Source organism: Phyllobates terribilis, unplaced genomic scaffold (genome assembly GCF_046119375.1).
Source record: "Phyllobates terribilis strain yellow unplaced genomic scaffold, ASM4611937v1 Scaffold_650__1_contigs__length_881393, whole genome shotgun sequence".
Taxonomy (NCBI): domain Eukaryota; kingdom Metazoa; phylum Chordata; class Amphibia; order Anura; family Dendrobatidae; genus Phyllobates; species Phyllobates terribilis.
The window spans coordinates 679,630-702,668 of record NW_027363410.1 but is presented as its reverse complement, the minus strand read 5'-3'; the positions used below and the strand labels follow the sequence as shown (position 1 = coordinate 702,668).

The 23,039-nt window shown below is 44.9% G+C and overlaps 18 non-coding genes across 18 annotated transcripts; all 18 read left to right on the top strand.

The window, feature by feature from the left end:
* The first annotated feature begins 342 nt into the window (after positions 1–342).
* On the top strand, positions 343–533 carry LOC141235097 (U2 spliceosomal RNA). Its single transcript, XR_012300952.1, has one exon. It is a non-coding gene; the product is annotated as a U2 spliceosomal RNA (small nuclear RNA).
* Positions 534–1,648: 1,115 nt separating this feature from the next.
* LOC141235181 (U2 spliceosomal RNA) lies at positions 1,649–1,839 on the top strand. Its single transcript, XR_012301035.1, has one exon. It is a non-coding gene; the product is annotated as a U2 spliceosomal RNA (small nuclear RNA).
* Positions 1,840–2,954: 1,115 nt separating this feature from the next.
* On the top strand, positions 2,955–3,145 carry LOC141235096 (U2 spliceosomal RNA). Its single transcript, XR_012300951.1, has one exon. It is a non-coding gene; the product is annotated as a U2 spliceosomal RNA (small nuclear RNA).
* Positions 3,146–4,260: 1,115 nt separating this feature from the next.
* LOC141235252 (U2 spliceosomal RNA) lies at positions 4,261–4,451 on the top strand. The gene has a single exon (XR_012301104.1). It is a non-coding gene; the product is annotated as a U2 spliceosomal RNA (small nuclear RNA).
* Positions 4,452–5,566: 1,115 nt separating this feature from the next.
* LOC141235095 (U2 spliceosomal RNA) lies at positions 5,567–5,757 on the top strand. The gene has a single exon (XR_012300950.1). It is a non-coding gene; the product is annotated as a U2 spliceosomal RNA (small nuclear RNA).
* Positions 5,758–6,872: 1,115 nt separating this feature from the next.
* LOC141235094 (U2 spliceosomal RNA) lies at positions 6,873–7,063 on the top strand. Its single transcript, XR_012300949.1, has one exon. It is a non-coding gene; the product is annotated as a U2 spliceosomal RNA (small nuclear RNA).
* Positions 7,064–8,179: 1,116 nt separating this feature from the next.
* Positions 8,180–8,371, top strand: LOC141235275 (U2 spliceosomal RNA). Its single transcript, XR_012301125.1, has one exon. It is a non-coding gene; the product is annotated as a U2 spliceosomal RNA (small nuclear RNA).
* Positions 8,372–9,486: 1,115 nt separating this feature from the next.
* On the top strand, positions 9,487–9,677 carry LOC141235093 (U2 spliceosomal RNA). The gene has a single exon (XR_012300948.1). It is a non-coding gene; the product is annotated as a U2 spliceosomal RNA (small nuclear RNA).
* Positions 9,678–10,792: 1,115 nt separating this feature from the next.
* Positions 10,793–10,983, top strand: LOC141235092 (U2 spliceosomal RNA). The gene has a single exon (XR_012300947.1). It is a non-coding gene; the product is annotated as a U2 spliceosomal RNA (small nuclear RNA).
* Positions 10,984–12,098: 1,115 nt separating this feature from the next.
* On the top strand, positions 12,099–12,289 carry LOC141235091 (U2 spliceosomal RNA). Its single transcript, XR_012300946.1, has one exon. It is a non-coding gene; the product is annotated as a U2 spliceosomal RNA (small nuclear RNA).
* A 1,115-nt stretch (positions 12,290–13,404) lies between these two features.
* LOC141235090 (U2 spliceosomal RNA) lies at positions 13,405–13,595 on the top strand. The gene has a single exon (XR_012300945.1). It is a non-coding gene; the product is annotated as a U2 spliceosomal RNA (small nuclear RNA).
* Positions 13,596–14,710: 1,115 nt separating this feature from the next.
* Positions 14,711–14,901, top strand: LOC141235088 (U2 spliceosomal RNA). Its single transcript, XR_012300943.1, has one exon. It is a non-coding gene; the product is annotated as a U2 spliceosomal RNA (small nuclear RNA).
* A 1,113-nt stretch (positions 14,902–16,014) lies between these two features.
* LOC141235273 (U2 spliceosomal RNA) lies at positions 16,015–16,206 on the top strand. Its single transcript, XR_012301124.1, has one exon. It is a non-coding gene; the product is annotated as a U2 spliceosomal RNA (small nuclear RNA).
* Positions 16,207–17,321: 1,115 nt separating this feature from the next.
* LOC141235087 (U2 spliceosomal RNA) lies at positions 17,322–17,512 on the top strand. The gene has a single exon (XR_012300942.1). It is a non-coding gene; the product is annotated as a U2 spliceosomal RNA (small nuclear RNA).
* A 1,113-nt stretch (positions 17,513–18,625) lies between these two features.
* Positions 18,626–18,817, top strand: LOC141235272 (U2 spliceosomal RNA). The gene has a single exon (XR_012301123.1). It is a non-coding gene; the product is annotated as a U2 spliceosomal RNA (small nuclear RNA).
* A 1,118-nt stretch (positions 18,818–19,935) lies between these two features.
* LOC141235243 (U2 spliceosomal RNA) lies at positions 19,936–20,126 on the top strand. The gene has a single exon (XR_012301095.1). It is a non-coding gene; the product is annotated as a U2 spliceosomal RNA (small nuclear RNA).
* Positions 20,127–21,244: 1,118 nt separating this feature from the next.
* LOC141235086 (U2 spliceosomal RNA) lies at positions 21,245–21,435 on the top strand. Its single transcript, XR_012300941.1, has one exon. It is a non-coding gene; the product is annotated as a U2 spliceosomal RNA (small nuclear RNA).
* A 1,118-nt stretch (positions 21,436–22,553) lies between these two features.
* LOC141235085 (U2 spliceosomal RNA) lies at positions 22,554–22,744 on the top strand. The gene has a single exon (XR_012300940.1). It is a non-coding gene; the product is annotated as a U2 spliceosomal RNA (small nuclear RNA).
* Positions 22,745–23,039: the final 295 nt, after the last annotated feature.

Sequence of the window (23,039 nt, the reverse complement as noted above, 5' to 3'; positions counted from 1 at the left end):
CAGCAGCAGCAGCAGCAGGAGAGGTATGTAATCAGGAGCCCTCCTGCTAAGGGTAGACAGCTGCTCGTTCCACCCCACCCCCCGCCTTAATTGGTTCTCCTCCCTTCCAACGGTGTTGAGGCGGGTGGGAACAGCAGGGGGTGAAGGTGCTGTGTTTAAAGAGGTGGAGTTATGCAGATCTAAAACGCGTGGATCGCAGCAGCAGCAAGCCGAAAAGTGCAGGCATGTAAGGGATCTAGAGGTTGACAACATGTCTTCTTAACGGGAGTCCAGGAGCTCATCTCCACAAATGGACTTTTCAGGATCCTTGGGTGGCTCCGTAGTTTGAAACCAATTCTGGTTATCGCTTCTCGGCCTTTTGGCTAAGATCAAGTGTAGTATCTGTTCTTATCAGTTTAATATCTGATACGTCCCCTATCTGGGGACCATATATTAAATGGATTTTTAGAACAGGGAGATGGAAAAAGAGCTTGCTCTGTCCACTCCACGCATTGACCTGGTATTGCAGTATCTCCAGGACCGGTGCACCCCTTCTTTAATGCAGTTTCTAAAATCAGAAAGAATTGAATTCAATGTTTTTTGTTCATTTTGCTTGTTTGTCGGATTTTGGGATGGACTCTTTGGCTTTGCTTTTCTTCTCCTCATTGGATTTTTCATGTTCAAAGTTGCAGAAGCCAGATTACAAGCTCATTTTGGTTCAACTTCAGCAACTGTGCATTGCATTGCCATGTAATGTGATGCAATGCTATCTTTCTAGCTCTCCCTTTTTACTTCCTTTTGGATAAACAGACATATTAGGCAAGCATTTTGGAGCTTTCACCTAAATAACTACAGGTGGTGAGATAAGCTGCACAATATAATTGACCTTTCAGTATATTGTTGCACACACACCATCTATTTAGCAAATGCCCTTGTTATCAACAGCAGCCTTTTAAACTCACCTGAGCTAACAGGTATGTGCGCTGGTTACTCTGCTGCGCTTAAAATTTCTTTTTTGGTTTGCTACAATGCCTTTTCTGAAACGTTGTCTCCTTCTGCTGGAACACTGACTTCTTTCATTTAATGCCTGCAGACTATAAAAGAGAACCCAACCCAAAAAGTTTGGTTGATTAGTCTGTGGCATTCTGTTAAACTGTTGCTTATGGCGGTCTCTGTGAGCTTCTCAGCGACATTCAGCCAGCCAGGTATCCTGCCTGCAGTAGATGGAATGTGGCAATGGAACGCTGGCTGCGCGTGTCATAATAGGCTCTGAGCCTTTATATATCTGTGCACAGCAACAGCCACCTTCAGTCTGCTGCTGGACAGCCAGCAGCAGCAGCAGCAGGAGAGGTATGTAATCAGGAGCCCTCCTGCTAAGGGTAGACAGCTGCTCGTTCCACCCCACCCCCCGCCTTAATTGGTTCTCCTCCCTTCCAACGGTGTTGAGGCGGGTGGGAACAGCAGGGGGTGAAGGTGCTGTGTTTAAAGAGGTGGAGTTATGCAGATCTAAAACGCGTGGATTGCAGCAGCAGCAAGCCGAAAAGTGCAGGCATGTAAGGGATCTAGAGGTTGACAACATGTCTTCTTAACGGGAGTCCAGGAGCTCATCTCCACAAATGGACTTTTCAGGATCCTTGGGTGGCTCCGTAGTTTGAAACCAATTCTGGTTATCGCTTCTCGGCCTTTTGGCTAAGATCAAGTGTAGTATCTGTTCTTATCAGTTTAATATCTGATACGTCCCCTATCTGGGGACCATATATTAAATGGATTTTTAGAACAGGGAGATGGAAAAAGAGCTTGCTCTGTCCACTCCACGCATTGACCTGGTATTGCAGTATCTCCAGGACCGGTGCACCACTTCTTTAATGCAGTTTCTAAAATCAGAAAGAATTGAATTCAATGTTTTTTGTTCATTTTGCTTGTTTGTCGGATTTGGGGATGGACTCTTTGGCTTTGCTTTTCTTCTCCTCATTGGATTTTTCATGTTCAAAGTTGCAGAAGCCAGATTACAAGCTCATTTTGGTTCAACTTCAGCAACTGTGCATTGCATTGCCATGTAATGTGATGCAATGCTATCTTTCTAGCTCTCCCTTTTTACTTCCTTTTGGATAAACAGACATATTAGGCAAGCATTTTGGAGCTTTCACCTAAATAACTACAGGTGGTGAGATAAGCTGCACAATATAATTGACCTTTCAGTATATTGTTGCACACACACCATCTATTTAGCAAATGCCCTTGTTATCAACAGCAGCCTTTTAAACTCACCTGAGCTAACAGGTATGTGCGCTGGTTACTCTGCTGCGCTTAAAATTTCTTTTTTGGTTTGCTACAATGCCTTTTCTGAAATGTTGTCTCCTTCTGCTGGAACACTGACTTCTTTCATTTAATGCCTGCAGACTATAAAAGAGAACCCAACCCAAAAAGTTTGGTTGATTAGTCTGTGGCATTCTGTTAAACTGTTGCTTATGGCGGTCTCTGTGAGCTTCTCAGCGACATTCAGCCAGCCAGGTATCCTGCCTGCAGTAGATGGAATGTGGCAATGGAACGCTGGCTGCGCGTGTCATAATAGGCTCTGAGCCTTTATATACCTGTGCACAGCAGCAGCCACCTTCAGTCTGCTGCTGGACAGCCAGCAGCAGCAGCAGCAGGAGAGGTATGTAATCAGGAGCCCTCCTGCTAAGGGTAGACAGCTGCTCGTTCCACCCCACCCCCCGCCTTAATTGGTTCTCCTCCCTTCCAACGGTGTTGAGGCGGGTGGGAACAGCAGGGGGTGAAGGTGCTGTGTTTAAAGAGGTGGAGTTATGCAGATCTAAAACGCGTGGATTGCAGCAGCAGCAAGCCGAAAAGTGCAGGCATGTAAGGGATCTAGAGGTTGACAACATGTCTTCTTAACGGGAGTCCAGGAGCTCATCTCCACAAATGGACTTTTCAGGATCCTTGGGTGGCTCCGTAGTTTGAAACCAATTCTGGTTATCGCTTCTCGGCCTTTTGGCTAAGATCAAGTGTAGTATCTGTTCTTATCAGTTTAATATCTGATACGTCCCCTATCTGGGGACCATATATTAAATGGATTTTTAGAACAGGGAGATGGAAAAAGAGCTTGCTCTGTCCACTCCACGCATTGACCTGGTATTGCAGTATCTCCAGGACCGGTGCACCCCTTCTTTAATGCAGTTTCTAAAATCAGAAAGAATTGAATTCAATGTTTTTTGTTCATTTTGCTTGTTTGTCGGATTTGGGGATGGACTCTTTGGCTTTGCTTTTCTTCTCCTCATTGGATTTTTCATGTTCAAAGTTGCAGAAGCCAGATTACAAGCTCATTTTGGTTCAACTTCAGCAACTGTGCATTGCATTGCCATGTAATGTGATGCAATGCTATCTTTCTAGCTCTCCCTTTTTACTTCCTTTTGGATAAACAGACATATTAGGCAAGCATTTTGGAGCTTTCACCTAAATAACTACAGGTGGTGAGATAAGCTGCACAATATAATTGACCTTTCAGTATATTGTTGCACACACACCATCTATTTAGCAAATGCCCTTGTTATCAACAGCAGCCTTTTAAACTCACCTGAGCTAACAGGTATGTGCGCTGGTTACTCTGCTGCGCTTAAAATTTCTTTTTTGGTTTGCTACAATGCCTTTTCTGAAACGTTGTCTCCTTCTGCTGGAACACTGACTTCTTTCATTTAATGCCTGCAGACTATAAAAGAGAACCCAACCCAAAAAGTTTGGTTGATTAGTCTGTGGCATTCTGTTAAACTGTTGCTTATGGCGGTCTCTGTGAGCTTCTCAGCGACATTCAGCCAGCCAGGTATCCTGCCTGCAGTAGATGGAATGTGGCAATGGAACGCTGGCTGCGCGTGTCATAATAGGCTCTGAGCCTTTATATACCTGTGCACAGCAGCAGCCACCTTCAGTCTGCTGCTGGACAGCCAGCAGCAGCAGCAGCAGGAGAGGTATGTAATCAGGAGCCCTCCTGCTAAGGGTAGACAGCTGCTCGTTCCACCCCACCCCCCGCCTTAATTGGTTCTCCTCCCTTCCAACGGTGTTGAGGCGGGTGGGAACAGCAGGGGGTGAAGGTGCTGTGTTTAAAGAGGTGGAGTTATGCAGATCTAAAACGCGTGGATTGCAGCAGCAGCAAGCCGAAAAGTGCAGGCATGTAAGGGATCTAGAGGTTGACAACATGTCTTCTTAACGGGAGTCCAGGAGCTCATCTCCACAAATGGACTTTTCAGGATCCTTGGGTGGCTCCGTAGTTTGAAACCAATTCTGGTTATCGCTTCTCGGCCTTTTGGCTAAGATCAAGTGTAGTATCTGTTCTTATCAGTTTAATATCTGATACGTCACCTATCTGGGGACCATATATTAAATGGATTTTTAGAACAGGGAGATGGAAAAAGAGCTTGCTCTGTCCACTCCACGCATTGACCTGGTATTGCAGTATCTCCAGGACCGGTGCACCCCTTCTTTAATGCAGTTTCTAAAATCAGAAAGAATTGAATTCAATGTTTTTTGTTCATTTTGCTTGTTTGTCGGATTTTGGGATGGACTCTTTGGCTTTGCTTTTCTTCTCCTCATTGGATTTTTCATGTTCAAAGTTGCAGAAGCCAGATTACAAGCTCATTTTGGTTCAACTTCAGCAACTGTGCATTGCATTGCCATGTAATGTGATGCAATGCTATCTTTCTAGCTCTCCCTTTTTACTTCCTTTTGGATAAACAGACATATTAGGCAAGCATTTTGGAGCTTTCACCTAAATAACTACAGGTGGTGAGATAAGCTGCACAATATAATTGACCTTTCAGTATATTGTTGCACACACACCATCTATTTAGCAAATGCCCTTGTTATCAACAGCAGCCTTTTAAACTCACCTGAGCTAACAGGTATGTGCGCTGGTTACTCTGCTGCGCTTAAAATTTCTTTTTTGGTTTGCTACAATGCCTTTTCTGAAACGTTGTCTCCTTCTGCTGGAACACTGACTTCTTTCATTTAATGCCTGCAGACTATAAAAGAGAACCCAACCCAAAAAGTTTGGTTGATTAGTCTGTGGCATTCTGTTAAACTGTTGCTTATGGCGGTCTCTGTGAGCTTCTCAGCGACATTCAGCCAGCCAGGTATCCTGCCTGCAGTAGATGGAATGTGGCAATGGAACGCTGGCTGCGCGTGTCATAATAGGCTCTGAGCCTTTATATACCTGTGCACAGCAGCAGCCACCTTCAGTCTGCTGCTGGACAGCCAGCAGCAGCAGCAGCAGGAGAGGTATGTAATCAGGAGCCCTCCTGCTAAGGGTAGACAGCTGCTCGTTCCACCCCACCCCCCGCCTTAATTGGTTCTCCTCCCTTCCAACGGTGTTGAGGCGGGTGGGAACAGCAGGGGGTGAAGGTGCTGTGTTTAAAGAGGTGGAGTTATGCAGATCTAAAACGCGTGGATTGCAGCAGCAGCAAGCCGAAAAGTGCAGGCATGTAAGGGATCTAGAGGTTGACAACATGTCTTCTTAACGGGAGTCCAGGAGCTCATCTCCACAAATGGACTTTTCAGGATCCTTGGGTGGCTCCGTAGTTTGAAACCAATTCTGGTTATCGCTTCTCGGCCTTTTGGCTAAGATCAAGTGTAGTATCTGTTCTTATCAGTTTAATATCTGATACGTCCCCTATCTGGGGACCATATATTAAATGGATTTTTAGAACAGGGAGATGGAAAAAGAGCTTGCTCTGTCCACTCCACGCATTGACCTGGTATTGCAGTATCTCCAGGACCGGTGCACCCCTTCTTTAATGCAGTTTCTAAAATCAGAAAGAATTGAATTCAATGTTTTTTGTTCATTTTGCTTGTTTGTCGGATTTTGGGATGGACTCTTTGGCTTTGCTTTTCTTCTCCTCATTGGATTTTTCATGTTCAAAGTTGCAGAAGCCAGATTACAAGCTCATTTTGGTTCAACTTCAGCAACTGTGCATTGCATTGCCATGTAATGTGATGCAATGCTATCTTTCTAGCTCTCCCTTTTTACTTCCTTTTGGATAAACAGACATATTAGGCAAGCATTTTGGAGCTTTCACCTAAATAACTACAGGTGGTGAGATAAGCTGCACAATATAATTGACCTTTCAGTATATTGTTGCACACACACCATCTATTTAGCAAATGCCCTTGTTATCAACAGCAGCCTTTTAAACTCACCTGAGCTAACAGGTATGTGCGCTGGTTACTCTGCTGCGCTTAAAATTTCTTTTTTGGTTTGCTACAATGCCTTTTCTGAAACGTTGTCTCCTTCTGCTGGAACACTGACTTCTTTCATTTAATGCCTGCAGACTATAAAAGAGAACCCAACCCAAAAAGTTTGGTTGATTAGTCTGTGGCATTCTGTTAAACTGTTGCTTATGGCGGTCTCTGTGAGCTTCTCAGCGACATTCAGCCAGCCAGGTTTCCTGCCTGCAGTAGATGGAATGTGGCAATGGAACGCTGGCTGCGCGTGTCATAATAGGCTCTGAGCCTTTATATACCTGTGCACAGCAGCAGCCACCTTCAGTCTGCTGCTGGACAGCCAGCAGCAGCAGCAGCAGGAGAGGTATGTAATCAGGAGCCCTCCTGCTAAGGGTAGACAGCTGCTCGTTCCACCCCACCCCCCGCCTTAATTGGTTCTCCTCCCTTCCAACGGTGTTGAGGCGGGTGGGAACAGCAGGGGGTGAAGGTGCTGTGTTTAAAGAGGTGGAGTTATGCAGATCTAAAACGCGTGGATTGCAGCAGCAGCAAGCCGAAAAGTGCAGGCATGTAAGGGATCTAGAGGTTGACAACATGTCTTCTTAACGGGAGTCCAGGAGCTCATCTCCACAAATGGACTTTTCAGGATCCTTGGGTGGCTCCGTAGTTTGAAACCAATTCTGGTTATCGCTTCTCGGCCTTTTGGCTAAGATCAAGTGTAGTATCTGTTCTTATCAGTTTAATATCTGATACGTCCCCTATCTGGGGACCATATATTAAATGGATTTTTAGAACAGGGAGATGGAAAAAGAGCTTGCTCTGTCCACTCCACGCATTGACCTGGTATTGCAGTATCTCCAGGACCGGTGCACCCCTTCTTTAATGCAGTTTCTAAAATCAGAAAGAATTGAATTCAATGTTTTTTGTTCATTTTGCTTGTTTGTCGGATTTTGGGATGGACTCTTTGGCTTTGCTTTTCTTCTCCTCATTGGATTTTTCATGTTCAAAGTTGCAGAAGCCAGATTACAAGCTCATTTTGGTTCAACTTCAGCAACTGTGCATTGCATTGCCATGTAATGTGATGCAATGCTATCTTTCTAGCTCTCCCTTTTTACTTCCTTTTGGATAAACAGACATATTAGGCAAGCATTTTGGAGCTTTCACCTAAATAACTACAGGTGGTGAGATAAGCTGCACAATATAATTGACCTTTCAGTATATTGTTGCACACACACCATCTATTTAGCAAATGCCCTTGTTATCAACAGCAGCCTTTTAAACTCACCTGAGCTAACAGGTATGTGCGCTGGTTACTCTGCTGCGCTTAAAATTTCTTTTTTGGTTTGCTACAATGCCTTTTCTGAAACGTTGTCTCCTTCTGCTGGAACACTGACTTCTTTCATTTAATGCCTGCAGACTATAAAAGAGAACCCAACCCAAAAAGTTTGGTTGATTAGTCTGTGGCATTCTGTTAAACTGTTGCTTATGGCGGTCTCTGTGAGCTTCTCAGCGACATTCAGCCAGCCAGGTTTCCTGCCTGCAGTAGATGGAATGTGGCAATGGAACGCTGGCTGCGCGTGTCATAATAGGCTCTGAGCCTTTATATACCTGTGCACAGCAGCAGCCACCTTCAGTCTGCTGCTGGACAGCCAGCAGCAGCAGCAGCAGCAGGAGAGGTATGTAATCAGGAGCCCTCCTGCTAAGGGTAGACAGCTGCTCGTTCCACCCCACCCCCCGCCTTAATTGGTTCTCCTCCCTTCCAACGGTGTTGAGGCGGGTGGGAACAGCAGGGGGTGAAGGTGCTGTGTTTAAAGAGGTGGAGTTATGCAGATCTAAAACGCGTGGATTGCAGCAGCAGCAAGCCGAAAAGTGCAGGCATGTAAGGGATCTAGAGGTCGACAACATGTCTTCTTAACGGGAGTCCAGGAGCTCATCTCCACAAATGGACTTTTCAGGATCCTTGGGTGGCTCCGTAGTTTGAAACCAATTCTGGTTATCGCTCTCGGCCTTTTGGCTAAGATCAAGTGTAGTATCTGTTCTTATCAGTTTAATATCTGATACGTCCCCTATCTGGGGACCATATATTAAATGGATTTTTAGAACAGGGAGATGGAAAAAGAGCTTGCTCTGTCCACTCCACGCATTGACCTGGTATTGCAGTATCTCCAGGACCGGTGCACCCCTTCTTTAATGCAGTTTCTAAAATCAGAAAGAATTGAATTCAATGTTTTTTGTTCATTTTGCTTGTTTGTCGGATTTTGGGATGGACTCTTTGGCTTTGCTTTTCTTCTCCTCATTGGATTTTTCATGTTCAAAGTTGCAGAAGCCAGATTACAAGCTCATTTTGGTTCAACTTCAGCAACTGTGCATTGCATTGCCATGTAATGTGATGCAATGCTATCTTTCTAGCTCTCCCTTTTTACTTCCTTTTGGATAAACAGACATATTAGGCAAGCATTTTGGAGCTTTCACCTAAATAACTACAGGTGGTGAGATAAGCTGCACAATATAATTGACCTTTCAGTATATTGTTGCACACACACCATCTATTTAGCAAATGCCCTTGTTATCAACAGCAGCCTTTTAAACTCACCTGAGCTAACAGGTATGTGCGCTGGTTACTCTGCTGCGCTTAAAATTTCTTTTTTGGTTTGCTACAATGCCTTTTCTGAAACGTTGTCTCCTTCTGCTGGAACACTGACTTCTTTCATTTAATGCCTGCAGACTATAAAAGAGAACCCAACCCAAAAAGTTTGGTTGATTAGTCTGTGGCATTCTGTTAAACTGTTGCTTATGGCGGTCTCTGTGAGCTTCTCAGCGACATTCAGCCAGCCAGGTATCCTGCCTGCAGTAGATGGAATGTGGCAATGGAACGCTGGCTGCGCGTGTCATAATAGGCTCTGAGCCTTTATATACCTGTGCACAGCAGCAGCCACCTTCAGTCTGCTGCTGGACAGCCAGCAGCAGCAGCAGCAGGAGAGGTATGTAATCAGGAGCCCTCCTGCTAAGGGTAGACAGCTGCTCGTTCCACCCCACCCCCCGCCTTAATTGGTTCTCCTCCCTTCCAACGGTGTTGAGGTGGGTGGGAACAGCAGGGGGTGAAGGTGCTGTGTTTAAAGAGGTGGAGTTATGCAGATCTAAAATGCGTGGATTGCAGCAGCAGCAAGCCGAAAAGTGCAGGCATGTAAGGGATCTAGAGGTTGACAACATGTCTTCTTAACGGGAGTCCAGGAGCTCATCTCCACAAATGGACTTTTCAGGATCCTTGGGTGGCTCCGTAGTTTGAAACCAATTCTGGTTATCGCTTCTCGGCCTTTTGGCTAAGATCAAGTGTAGTATCTGTTCTTATCAGTTTAATATCTGATACGTCCCCTATCTGGGGACCATATATTAAATGGATTTTTAGAACAGGGAGATGGAAAAAGAGCTTGCTCTGTCCACTCCACGCATTGACCTGGTATTGCAGTATCTCCAGGACCGGTGCACCCCTTCTTTAATGCAGTTTCTAAAATCAGAAAGAATTGAATTCAATGTTTTTTGTTCATTTTGCTTGTTTGTCGGATTTTGGGATGGACTCTTTGGCTTTGCTTTTCTTCTCCTCATTGGATTTTTCATGTTCAAAGTTGCAGAAGCCAGATTACAAGCTCATTTTGGTTCAACTTCAGCAACTGTGCATTGCATTGCCATGTAATGTGATGCAATGCTATCTTTCTAGCTCTCCCTTTTTACTTCCTTTTGGATAAACAGACATATTAGGCAAGCATTTTGGAGCTTTCACCTAAATAACTACAGGTGGTGAGATAAGCTGCACAATATAATTGACCTTTCAGTATATTGTTGCACACACACCATCTATTTAGCAAATGCCCTTGTTATCAACAGCAGCCTTTTAAACTCACCTGAGCTAACAGGTATGTGCGCTGGTTACTCTGCTGCGCTTAAAATTTATTTTTTGGTTTGCTACAATGCCTTTTCTGAAACGTTGTCTCCTTCTGCTGGAACACTGACTTCTTTCATTTAATGCCTGCAGACTATAAAAGAGAACCCAACCCAAAAAGTTTGGTTGATTAGTCTGTGGCATTCTGTTAAACTGTTGCTTATGGCGGTCTCTGTGAGCTTCTCAGCGACATTCAGCCAGCCAGGTATCCTGCCTGCAGTAGATGGAATGTGGCAATGGAACGCTGGCTGCGCGTGTCATAATAGGCTCTGAGCCTTTATATACCTGTGCACAGCAGCAGCCACCTTCAGTCTGCTGCTGGACAGCCAGCAGCAGCAGCAGCAGGAGAGGTATGTAATCAGGAGCCCTCCTGCTAAGGGTAGACAGCTGCTCGTTCCACCCCACCCCCCGCCTTAATTGGTTCTCCTCCCTTCCAACGGTGTTGAGGCGGGTGGGAACAGCAGGGGGTGAAGGTGCTGTGTTTAAAGAGGTGGAGTTATGCAGATCTAAAACGCGTGGATTGCAGCAGCAGCAAGCCGAAAAGTGCAGGCATGTAAGGGATCTAGAGGTTGACAACATGTCTTCTTAACGGGAGTCCAGGAGCTCATCTCCACAAATGGACTTTTCAGGATCCTTGGGTGGCTCCGTAGTTTGAAACCAATTCTGGTTATCGCTTCTCGGCCTTTTGGCTAAGATCAAGTGTAGTATCTGTTCTTATCAGTTTAATATCTGATACGTCCCCTATCTGGGGACCATATATTAAATGGATTTTTAGAACAGGGAGATGGAAAAAGAGCTTGCTCTGTCCACTCCACGCATTGACCTGGTATTGCAGTATCTCCAGGACCGGTGCACCCCTTCTTTAATGCAGTTTCTAAAATCAGAAAGAATTGAATTCAATGTTTTTTGTTCATTTTGCTTGTTTGTCGGATTTTGGGATGGACTCTTTGGCTTTGCTTTTCTTCTCCTCATTGGATTTTTCATGTTCAAAGTTGCAGAAGCCAGATTACAAGCTCATTTTGGTTCAACTTCAGCAACTGTGCATTGCATTGCCATGTAATGTGATGCAATGCTATCTTTCTAGCTCTCCCTTTTTACTTCCTTTTGGATAAACAGACATATTAGGCAAGCATTTTGGAGCTTTCACCTAAATAACTACAGGTGGTGAGATAAGCTGCACAATATAATTGACCTTTCAGTATATTGTTGCACACACACCATCTATTTAGCAAATTCCCTTGTTATCAACAGCAGCCTTTTAAACTCACCTGAGCTAACAGGTATGTGCGCTGATTACTCTGCTGCGCTTAAAATTTCATTTTTGGTTTGCTACAATGCCTTTTCTGAAACGTTGTCTCCTTCTGCTGGAACACTGACTTCTTTCATTTAATGCCTGCAGACTATAAAAGAGAACCCAACCCAAAAAGTTTGGTTGATTAGTCTGTGGCATTCTGTTAAACTGTTGCTTATGGCGGTCTCTGTGAGCTTCTCAGCGACATTCAGCCAGCCAGGTATCCTGCCTGCAGTAGATGGAATGTGGCAATGGAACGCTGGCTGCGCGTGTCATAATAGGCTCTGAGCCTTTATATACCTGTGCACAGCAGCAGCCACCTTCAGTCTGCTGCTGGACAGCCAGCAGCAGCAGCAGCAGGAGAGGTATGTAATCAGGAGCCCTCCTGCTAAGGGTAGACAGCTGCTCGTTCCACCCCACCCCCCGCCTTAATTGGTTCTCCTCCCTTCCAACGGTGTTGAGGCGGGTGGGAACAGCAGGGGGTGAAGGTGCTGTGTTTAAAGAGGTGGAGTTATGCAGATCTAAAACGCGTGGATTGCAGCAGCAGCAAGCCGAAAAGTGCAGGCATGTAAGGGATCTAGAGGTTGACAACATGTCTTCTTAACGGGAGTCCAGGAGCTCATCTCCACAAATGGACTTTTCAGGATCCTTGGGTGGCTCCGTAGTTTGAAACCAATTCTGGTTATCGCTTCTCGGCCTTTTGGCTAAGATCAAGTGTAGTATCTGTTCTTATCAGTTTAATATCTGATACGTCCCCTATCTGGGGACCATATATTAAATGGATTTTTAGAACAGGGAGATGGAAAAAGAGCTTGCTCTGTCCACTCCACGCATTGACCTGGTATTGCAGTATCTCCAGGACCGGTGCACCCCTTCTTTAATGCAGTTTCTAAAATCAGAAAGAATTGAATTCAATGTTTTTTGTTCATTTTGCTTGTTTGTCGGATTTTGGGATGGACTCTTTGGCTTTGCTTTTCTTCTCCTCATTGGATTTTTCATGTTCAAAGTTGCAGAAGCCAGATTACAAGCTCATTTTGGTTCAACTTCAGCAACTGTGCATTGCATTGCCATGTAATGTGATGCAATGCTATCTTTCTAGCTCTCCCTTTTTACTTCCTTTTGGATAAACAGACATATTAGGCAAGCATTTTGGAGCTTTCACCTAAATAACTACAGGTGGTGAGATAAGCTGCACAATATAATTGACCTTTCAGTATATTGTTGCACACACACCATCTATTTAGCAAATGCCCTTGTTATCAACAGCAGCCTTTTAAACTCACCTGAGCTAACAGGTATGTGCGCTGGTTACTCTGCTGCGCTTAAAATTTCTTTTTTGGTTTGCTACAATGCCTTTTCTGAAACGTTGTCTCCTTCTGCTGGAACACTGACTTCTTTCATTTAATGCCTGCAGACTATAAAAGAGAACCCAACCCAAAAAGTTTGGTTGATTAGTCTGTGGCATTCTGTTAAACTGTTGCTTATGGCGGTCTCTGTGAGCTTCTCAGCGACATTCAGCCAGCCAGGTATCCTGCCTGCAGTAGATGGAATGTGGCAATGGAACGCTGGCTGCGCGTGTCATAATAGGCTCTGAGCCTTTATATACCTGTGCACAGCAGCAGCCACCTTCAGTCTGCTGCTGGACAGCCAGCAGCAGCAGCAGCAGGAGAGGTATGTAATCAGGAGCCCTCCTGCTAAGGGTAGACAGCTGCTCGTTCCACCCCACCCCCCGCCTTAATTGGTTCTCCTCCCTTCCAACGGTGTTGAGGTGGGTGGGAACAGCAGGGGGTGAAGGTGCTGTGTTTAAAGAGGTGGAGTTATGCAGATCTAAAACGCGTGGATTGCAGCAGCAGCAAGCCGAAAAGTGCAGGCATGTAAGGGATCTAGAGGTTGACAACATGTCTTCTTAACGGGAGTCCAGGAGCTCATCTCCACAAATGGACTTTTCAGGATCCTTGGGTGGCTCCGTAGTTTGAAACCAATTCTGGTTATCGCTTCTCGGCCTTTTGGCTAAGATCAAGTGTAGTATCTGTTCTTATCAGTTTAATATCTGATACGTCCCCTATCTGGGGACCATATATTAAATGGATTTTTAGAACAGGGAGATGGAAAAAGAGCTTGCTCTGTCCACTCCACGCATTGACCTGGTATTGCAGTATCTCCAGGACCGGTGCACCCCTTCTTTAATGCAGTTTCTAAAATCAGAAAGAATTGAATTCAATGTTTTTTGTTCATTTTGCTTGTTTGTCGGATTTTGGGATGGACTCTTTGGCTTTGCTTTTCTTCTCCTCATTGGATTTTTCATGTTCAAAGTTGCAGAAGCCAGATTACAAGCTCATTTTGGTTCAACTTCAGCAACTGTGCATTGCATTGCCATGTAATGTGATGCAATGCTATCTTTCTAGCTCTCCCTTTTTACTTCCTTTTGGATAAACAGACATATTAGGCAAGCATTTTGGAGCTTTCACCTAAATAACTACAGGTGGTGAGATAAGCTGCACAATATAATTGACCTTTCAGTATATTGTTGCACACACACCATCTATTTAGCAAATGCCCTTGTTATCAACAGCAGCCTTTTAAACTCACCTGAGCTAACAGGTATGTGCGCTGGTTACTCTGCTGCGCTTAAAATTTCTTTTTTGGTTTGCTACAATGCCTTTTCTGAAACGTTGTCTCCTTCTGCTGGAACACTGACTTCTTTCATTTAATGCCTGCAGACTATAAAAGAGAACCCAACCCAAAAAGTTTGGTTGATTAGTCTGTGGCATTCTGTTAAACTGTTGCTTATGGCGGTCTCTGTGAGCTTCTCAGCGACATTCAGCAAGCCAGGTATCCTGCCTGCAGTAGATGGAATGTGGCAATGGAACGCTGGCTGCGCGTGTCATAATAGGCTCTGAGCCTTTATATACCTGTGCACAGCAGCAGCCACCTTCAGTCTGCTGCTGGACAGCCAGCAGCAGCAGCAGCAGGAGAGGTATGTAATCAGGAGCCCTCCTGCTAAGGGTAGACAGCTGCTCGTTCCACCCCACCCCCCGCCTTAATTGGTTCTCCTCCCTTCCAACGGTGTTGAGGCGGGTGGGAACAGCAGGGGGTGAAGGTGCTGTGTTTAAAGAGGTGGAGTTATGCAGATCTAAAACGCGTGGATTGCAGCAGCAGCAAGCCGAAAAGTGCAGGCATGTAAGGGATCTAGAGGTTGACAACATGTCTTCTTAACGGGAGTCCAGGAGCTCATCTCCACAAATGGACTTTTCAGGATCCTTGGGTGGCTCCGTAGTTTGAAACCAATTCTGGTTATCGCTTCTCGGCCTTTTGGCTAAGATCAAGTGTAGTATCTGTTCTTATCAGTTTAATATCTGATACGTCCCCTATCTGGGGACCATATATTAAATGGATTTTTAGAACAGGGAGATGGAAAAAGAGCTTGCTCTGTCCACTCCACGCATTGACCTGGTATTGCAGTATCTCCAGGACCGGTGCACCCCTTCTTTAATGCAGTTTCTAAAATCAGAAAGAATTGAATTCAATGTTTTTTGTTCATTTTGCTTGTTTGTCGGATTTTGGGATGGACTCTTTGGCTTTGCTTTTCTTCTCCTCATTGGATTTTTCATGTTCAAAGTTGCAGAAGCCAGATTACAAGCTCATTTTGGTTCAACTTCAGCAACTGTGCATTGCATTGCCATGTAATGTGATGCAATGCTATCTTTCTAGCTCTCCCTTTTTACTTCCTTTTGGATAAACAGACATATTAGGCAAGCATTTTGGAGCTTTCACCTAAATAACTACAGGTGGTGAGATAAGCTGCACAATATAATTGACCTTTCAGTATATTGTTGCACACACACCATCTATTTAGCAAATGCCCTTGTTATCAACAGCAGCCTTTTAAACTCACCTGAGCTAACAGGTATGTGCGCTGGTTACTCTGCTGCGCTTAAAATTTCTTTTTTGGTTTGCTACAATGCCTTTTCTGAAACGTTGTCTCCTTCTGCTGGAACACTGACTTCTTTCATTTAATGCCTGCAGACTATAAAAGAGAACCCAACCCAAAAAGTTTGGTTGATTAGTCTGTGGCATTCTGTTAAACTGTTGCTTATGGCGGTCTCTGTGAGCTTCTCAGCGACATTCAGCCAGCCAGGTATCCTGCCTGCAGTAGATGGAATGTGGCAATGGAACGCTGGCTGCGCGTGTCATAATAGGCTCTGAGCCTTTATATACCTGTGCACAGCAGCAGCCACCTTCAGTCTGCTGCTGGACAGCCAGCAGCAGCAGCAGCAGGAGAGGTATGTAATCAGGAGCCCTCCTGCTAAGGGTAGACAGCTGCTCGTTCCACCCCACCCCCCGCCTTAATTGGTTCTCCTCCCTTCCAACGGTGTTGAGGCGGGTGGGAACAGCAGGGGGTGAAGGTGCTGTGTTTAAAGAGGTGGAGTTATGCAGATCTAAAACGCGTGGATTGCAGCAGCAGCAAGCCGAAAAGTGCAGGCATGTAAGGGATCTAGAGGTTGACAACATGTCTTCTTAACGGGAGTCCAGGAGCTCATCTCCACAAATGGACTTTTCAGGATCCTTGGGTGGCTCCGTAGTTTGAAACCAATTCTGGTTATCGCTCTCGGCCTTTTGGCTAAGATCAAGTGTAGTATCTGTTCTTATCAGTTTAATATCTGATACGTCCCCTATCTGGGGACCATATATTAAATGGATTTTTAGAACAGGGAGATGGAAAAAGAGCTTGCTCTGTCCACTCCACGCATTGACCTGGTATTGCAGTATCTCCAGGACCGGTGCACCCCTTCTTTAATGCAGTTTCTAAAATCAGAAAGAATTGAATTCAATGTTTTTTGTTCATTTTGCTTGTTTGTCGGATTTTGGGATGGACTCTTTGGCTTTGCTTTTCTTCTCCTCATTGGATTTTTCATGTTCAAAGTTGCAGAAGCCAGATTACAAGCTCATTTTGGTTCAACTTCAGCAACTGTGCATTGCATTGCCATGTAATGTGATGCAATGCTATCTTTCTAGCTCTCCCTTTTTACTTCCTTTTGGATAAACAGACATATTAGGCAAGCATTTTGGAGCTTTCACCTAAATAACTACAGGTGGTGAGATAAGCTGCACAATATAATTGACCTTTCAGTATATTGTTGCACACACACCATCTATTTAGCAAATGCCCTTGTTATCAACAGCAGCCTTTTAAACTCACCTGAGCTAACAGGTATGTGCGCTGGTTACTCTGCTGCGCTTAAAATTTCTTTTTTGGTTTGCTACAATGCCTTTTCTGAAACGTTGTCTCCTTCTGCTGGAACACTGACTTCTTTCATTTAATGCCTGCAGACTATAAAAGAGAACCCAACCCAAAAAGTTTGGTTGATTAGTCTGTGGCATTCTGTTAAACTGTTGCTTATGGCGGTCTCTGTGAGCTTCTCAGCGACATTCAGCCAGCCAGGTATCCTGCCTGCAGTAGATGGAATGTGGCAATGGAACGCTGGCTGCGCGTGTCATAATAGGCTCTGAGCCTTTATATACCTGTGCACAGCAGCAGCCACCTTCAGTCTGCTGCTGGACAGCCAGCAGCAGCAGCAGCAGGAGAGGTATGTAATCAGGAGCCCTCCTGCTAAGGGTAGACAGCTGCTCGTTCCACCCCACCCCCCGCCTTAATTGGTTCTCCTCCCTTCCAACGGTGTTGAGGCGGGTGGGAACAGCAGGGGGTGAAGGTGCTGTGTTTAAAGAGGTGGAGTTATGCAGATCTAAAACGCGTGGATTGCAGCAGCAGCAAGCCGAAAAGTGCAGGCATGTAAGGGATCTAGAGGTTGAAAACATGTCTTCTTAACGGGAGTCCAGGAGCTCATCTCCACAAATGGACTTTTCAGGATCCTTGGGTGGCTCCGTAGTTTGAAACCAATTCTGGTTATCGCTTCTCGGCCTTTTGGCTAAGATCAAGTGTAGTATCTGTTCTTATCAGTTTAATATCTGATACGTCCCCTATCTGGGGACCATATATTAAATGGATTTTTAGAACAGGGAGATGGAAAAAGAGCTTGCTCTGTCCACTCCACGCATTGACCTGGTATTGCAGTATCTCCAGGACCGGTGCACCCCTTCTTTAATGCAGTTTCTAAAATCAGAAAGAATTGAATTCAATGTTTTTTGTTCATTTTGCTTGTTTGTCGGATTTTGGGATGGACTCTTTGGCTTTGCTTTTCTTCTCCTCATTGGATTTTTCATGTTCAAAGTTGCAGAAGCCAGATTACAAGCTCATTTTGGTTCAACTTCAGCAACTGTGCATTGCATTGCCATGTAATGTGATGCAATGCTATCTTTCTAGCTCTCCCTTTTTACTTCCTTTTGGATAAACAGACATATTAGGCAAGCATTTTGGAGCTTTCACCTAAATAACTACAGGTGGTGAGATAAGCTGCACAATATAATTGACCTTTCAGTATATTGTTGCACACACACCATCTATTTAGCAAATGCCCTTGTTATCAACAGCAGCCTTTTAAACTCACCTGAGCTAACAGGTATGTGCGCTGGTTACTCTGCTGCGCTTAAAATTTCTTTTTTGGTTTGCTACAATGCCTTTTCTGAAACGTTGTCTCCTTCTGCTGGAACACTGACTTCTTTCATTTAATGCCTGCAGACTATAAAAGAGAACCCAACCCAAAAAGTTTGGTTGATTAGTCTGTGGCATTCTGTTAAACTGTTGCTTATGGCGGTCTCTGTGAGCTTCTCAGCGACATTCAGCCAGCCAGGTATCCTGCCTGCAGTAGATGGAATGTGGCAATGGAACGCTGGCTGCGCGTGTCATAATAGGCTCTGAGCCTTTATATACCTGTGCACAGCAGCAGCCACCTTCAGTCTGCTGCTGGACAGCCAGCAGCAGCAGCAGCAGGAGAGGTATGTAATCAGGAGCCCTCCTGCTAAGGGTAGACAGCTGCTCGTTCCACCCCACCCCCCGCCTTAATTGGTTCTCCTCCCTTCCAACGGTGTTGAGGCGGGTGGGAACAGCAGGGGGTGAAGGTGCTGTGTTTAAAGAGGTGGAGTTATGCAGATCTAAAACGCGTGGATTGCAGCAGCAGCAAGCCGAAAAGTGCAGGCATGTAAGGGATCTAGAGGTTGACAACATGTCTTCTTAACGGGAGTCCAGGAGCTCATCTCCACAAATGGACTTTTCAGGATCCTTGGGTGGCTCCGTAGTTTGAAACCAATTCTGGTTATCGCTCTCGGCCTTTTGGCTAAGATCAAGTGTAGTATCTGTTCTTATCAGTTTAATATCTGATACGTCCCCTATCTGGGGACCATATATTAAATGGATTTTTAGAACAGGGAGATGGAAAAAGAGCTTGCTCTGTCCACTCCACGCATTGACCTGGTATTGCAGTATCTCCAGGACCGGTGCACCCCTTCTTTAATGCAGTTTCTAAAATCAGAAAGAATTGAATTCAATGTTTTTTGTTCATTTTGCTTGTTTGTCGGATTTTGGGATGGACTCTTTGGCTTTGCTTTTCTTCTCCTCATTGGATTTTTCATGTTCAAAGTTGCAGAAGCCAGATTACAAGCTCATTTTGGTTCAACTTCAGCAACTGTGCATTGCATTGCCATGTAATGTGATGCAATGCTATCTTTCTAGCTCTCCCTTTTTACTTCCTTTTGGATAAACAGACATATTAGGCAAGCATTTTGGAGCTTTCACCTAAATAACTACAGGTGGTGAGATAAGCTGCACAATATAATTGACCTTTCAGTATATTGTTGCACACACACCATCTATTTAGCAAATGCCCTTGTTATCAACAGCAGCCTTTTAAACTCACCTGAGCTAACAGGTATGTGCGCTGGTTACTCTGCTGCGCTTAAAATTTCTTTTTTGGTTTGCTACAATGCCTTTTCTGAAACGTTGTCTCCTTCTGCTGGAACACTGACTTCTTTCATTTAATGCCTGCAGACTATAAAAGAGAACCCAACCCAAAAAGTTTGGTTGATTAGTCTGTGGCATTCTGTTAAACTGTTGCTTATGGCGGTCTCTGTGAGCTTCTCAGCGACATTCAGCCAGCCAGGTATCCTGCCTGCAGTAGATGGAATGTGGCAATGGAACGCTGGCTGCGCGTGTCATAATAGGCTCTGAGCCTTTATATACCTGTGCACAGCAGCAGCCACCTTCAGTCTGCTGCTGGACAGCCAGCAGCAGCAGCAGCAGCAGGAGAGGTATGTAATCAGGAGCCCTCCTGCTAAGGGTAGACAGCTGCTCGTTCCACCCCACCCCCCGCCTTAATTGGTTCTCCTCCCTTCCAACGGTGTTGAGGTGGGTGGGAACAGCAGGGGGTGAAGGTGCTGTGTTTAAAGAGGTGGAGTTATGCAGATCTAAAACGCGTGGATTGCAGCAGCAGCAAGCCGAAAAGTGCAGGCATGTAAGGGATCTAGAGGTTGACAACATGTCTTCTTAACGGGAGTCCAGGAGCTCATCTCCACAAATGGACTTTTCAGGATCCTTGGGTGGCTCCGTAGTTTGAAACCAATTCTGGTTATCGCTTCTCGGCCTTTTGGCTAAGATCAAGTGTAGTATCTGTTCTTATCAGTTTAATATCTGATACGTCCCCTATCTGGGGACCATATATTAAATGGATTTTTAGAACAGGGAGATGGAAAAAGAGCTTGCTATGTCCACTCCACGCATTGACCTGGTATTGCAGTATCTCCAGGACCGGTGCACCCCTTCTTTAATGCAGTTTCTAAAATCAGAAAGAATTGAATTCAATGTTTTTTGTTCATTTTGCTTGTTTGTCGGATTTTGGGATGGACTCTTTGGCTTTGCTTTTCTTCTCCTCATTGGATTTTTCATGTTCAAAGTTGCAGAAGCCAGATTACAAGCTCATTTTGGTTCAACTTCAGCAACTGTGCATTGCATTGCCATGTAATGTGATGCAATGCTATCTTTCTAGCTCTCCCTTTTTACTTCCTTTTGGATAAACAGACATATTAGGCAAGCATTTTGGAGCTTTCACCTAAATAACTACAGGTGGTGAGATAAGCTGCACAATATAATTGACCTTTCAGTATATTGTTGCACACACACCATCTATTTAGCAAATGCCCTTGTTATCAACAGCAGCCTTTTAAACTCACCTGAGCTAACAGGTATGTGCGCTGGTTACTCTGCTGCGCTTAAAATTTCTTTTTTGGTTTGCTACAATGCCTTTTCTGAAACGTTGTCTCCTTCTGCTGGAACACTGACTTCTTTCATTTAATGCCTGCAGACTATAAAAGAGAACCCAACCCAAAAAGTTTGGTTGATTAGTCTGTGGCATTCTGTTAAACTGTTGCTTATGGCGGTCTCTGTGAGCTTCTCAGCGACATTCAGCCAGCCAGGTATCCTGCCTGCAGTAGATGGAATGTGGCAATGGAACGCTGGCTGCGCGTGTCATAATAGGCTCTGAGCCTTTATATACCTGTGCACAGCAGCAGCCACCTTCAGTCTGCTGCTGGACAGCCAGCAGCAGCAGCAGCAGCAGGAGAGGTATGTAATCAGGAGCCCTCCTGCTAAGGGTAGACAGCTGCTCGTTCCACCCCACCCCCCGCCTTAATTGGTTCTCCTCCCTTCCAACGGTGTTGAGGCGGGTGGGAACAGCAGGGGGTGAAGGTGCTGTGTTTAAAGAGGTGGAGTTATGCAGATCTAAAACGCGTGGATTGCAGCAGCAGCAAGCCGAAAAGTGCAGGCATGTAAGGGATCTAGAGGTTGACAACATGTCTTCTTAACGGGAGTCCAGGAGCTCATCTCCACAAATGGACTTTTCAGGATCCTTGGGTGGCTCCGTAGTTTGAAACCAATTCTGGTTATCGCTTCTCGGCCTTTTGGCTAAGATCAAGTGTAGTATCTGTTCTTATCAGTTTAATATCTGATACGTCCCCTATCTGGGGACCATATATTAAATGGATTTTTAGAACAGGGAGATGGAAAAAGAGCTTGCTCTGTCCACTCCACGCATTGACCTGGTATTGCAGTATCTCCAGGACCGGTGCACCCCTTCTTTAATGCAGTTTCTAAAATCAGAAAGAATTGAATTCAATGTTTTTTGTTCATTTTGCTTGTTTGTCGGATTTTGGGATGGACTCTTTGGCTTTGCTTTTCTTCTCCTCATTGGATTTTTCATGTTCAAAGTTGCAGAAGCCAGATTACAAGCTCATTTTGGTTCAACTTCAGCAACTGTGCATTGCATTGCCATGTAATGTGATGCAATGCTATCTTTCTAGCTCTCCCTTTTTACTTCCTTTTGGATAAACAGACATATTAGGCAAGCATTTTGGAGCTTTCACCTAAATAACTACAGGTGGTGAGATAAGCTGCACAATATAATTGACCTTTCAGTATATTGTTGCACACACACCATCTATTTAGCAAATGCCCTTGTTATCAACAGCAGCCTTTTAAACTCACCTGAGCTAACAGGTATGTGCGCTGGTTACTCTGCTGCGCTTAAAATTTCTTTTTTGGTTTGCTACAATGCCTTTTCTGAAACGTTGTCTCCTTCTGCTGGAACACTGACTTCTTTCATTTAATGCCTGCAGACTATAAAAGAGAACCCAACCCAAAAAGTTTGGTTGATTAGTCTGTGGCATTCTGTTAAACTGTTGCTTATGGCGGTCTCTGTGAGCTTCTCAGCGACATTCAGCCAGCCAGGTATCCTGCCTGCAGTAGATGGAATGTGGCAATGGAACGCTGGCTGCGCGTGTCATAATAGGCTCTGAGCCTTTATATACCTGTGCACAGCAGCAGCCACCTTCAGTCTGCTGCTGGACAGCCAGCAGCAGCAGCAGCAGCAGGAGAGGTATGTAATCAGGAGCCCTCCTGCTAAGGGTAGACAGCTGCTCGTTCCACCCCACCCCCCGCCTTAATTGGTTCTCCTCCCTTCCAACGGTGTTGAGGCGGGTGGGAACAGCAGGGGGTGAAGGTGCTGTGTTTAAAGAGGTGGAGTTATGCAGATCTAAAACGCGTGGATTGCAGCAGCAGCAAGCCGAAAAGTGCAGGCATGTAAGGGATCTAGAGGTTGACAACATGTCTTCTTAACGGGAGTCCAGGAGCTCATCTCCACAAATGGACTTTTCAGGATCCTTGGGTGGCTCCGTAGTTTGAAACCAATTCTGGTTATCGCTTCTCGGCCTTTTGGCTAAGATCAAGTGTAGTATCTGTTCTTATCAGTTTAATATCTGATACGTCCCCTATCTGGGGACCATATATTAAATGGATTTTTAGAACAGGGAGATGGAAAAAGAGCTTGCTCTGTCCACTCCACGCATTGACCTGGTATTGCAGTATCTCCAGGACCGGTGCACCCCTTCTTTAATGCAGTTTCTAAAATCAGAAAGAATTGAATTCAATGTTTTTTGTTCATTTTGCTTGTTTGTCGGATTTTGGGATGGACTCTTTGGCTTTGCTTTTCTTCTCCTCATTGGATTTTTCATGTTCAAAGTTGCAGAAGCCAGATTACAAGCTCATTTTGGTTCAACTTCAGCAACTGTGCATTGCATTGCCATGTAATGTGATGCAATGCTATCTTTCTAGCTCTCCCTTTTTACTTCCTTTTGGATAAACAGACATATTAGGCAAGCATTTTGGAGCTTTCACCTAAATAA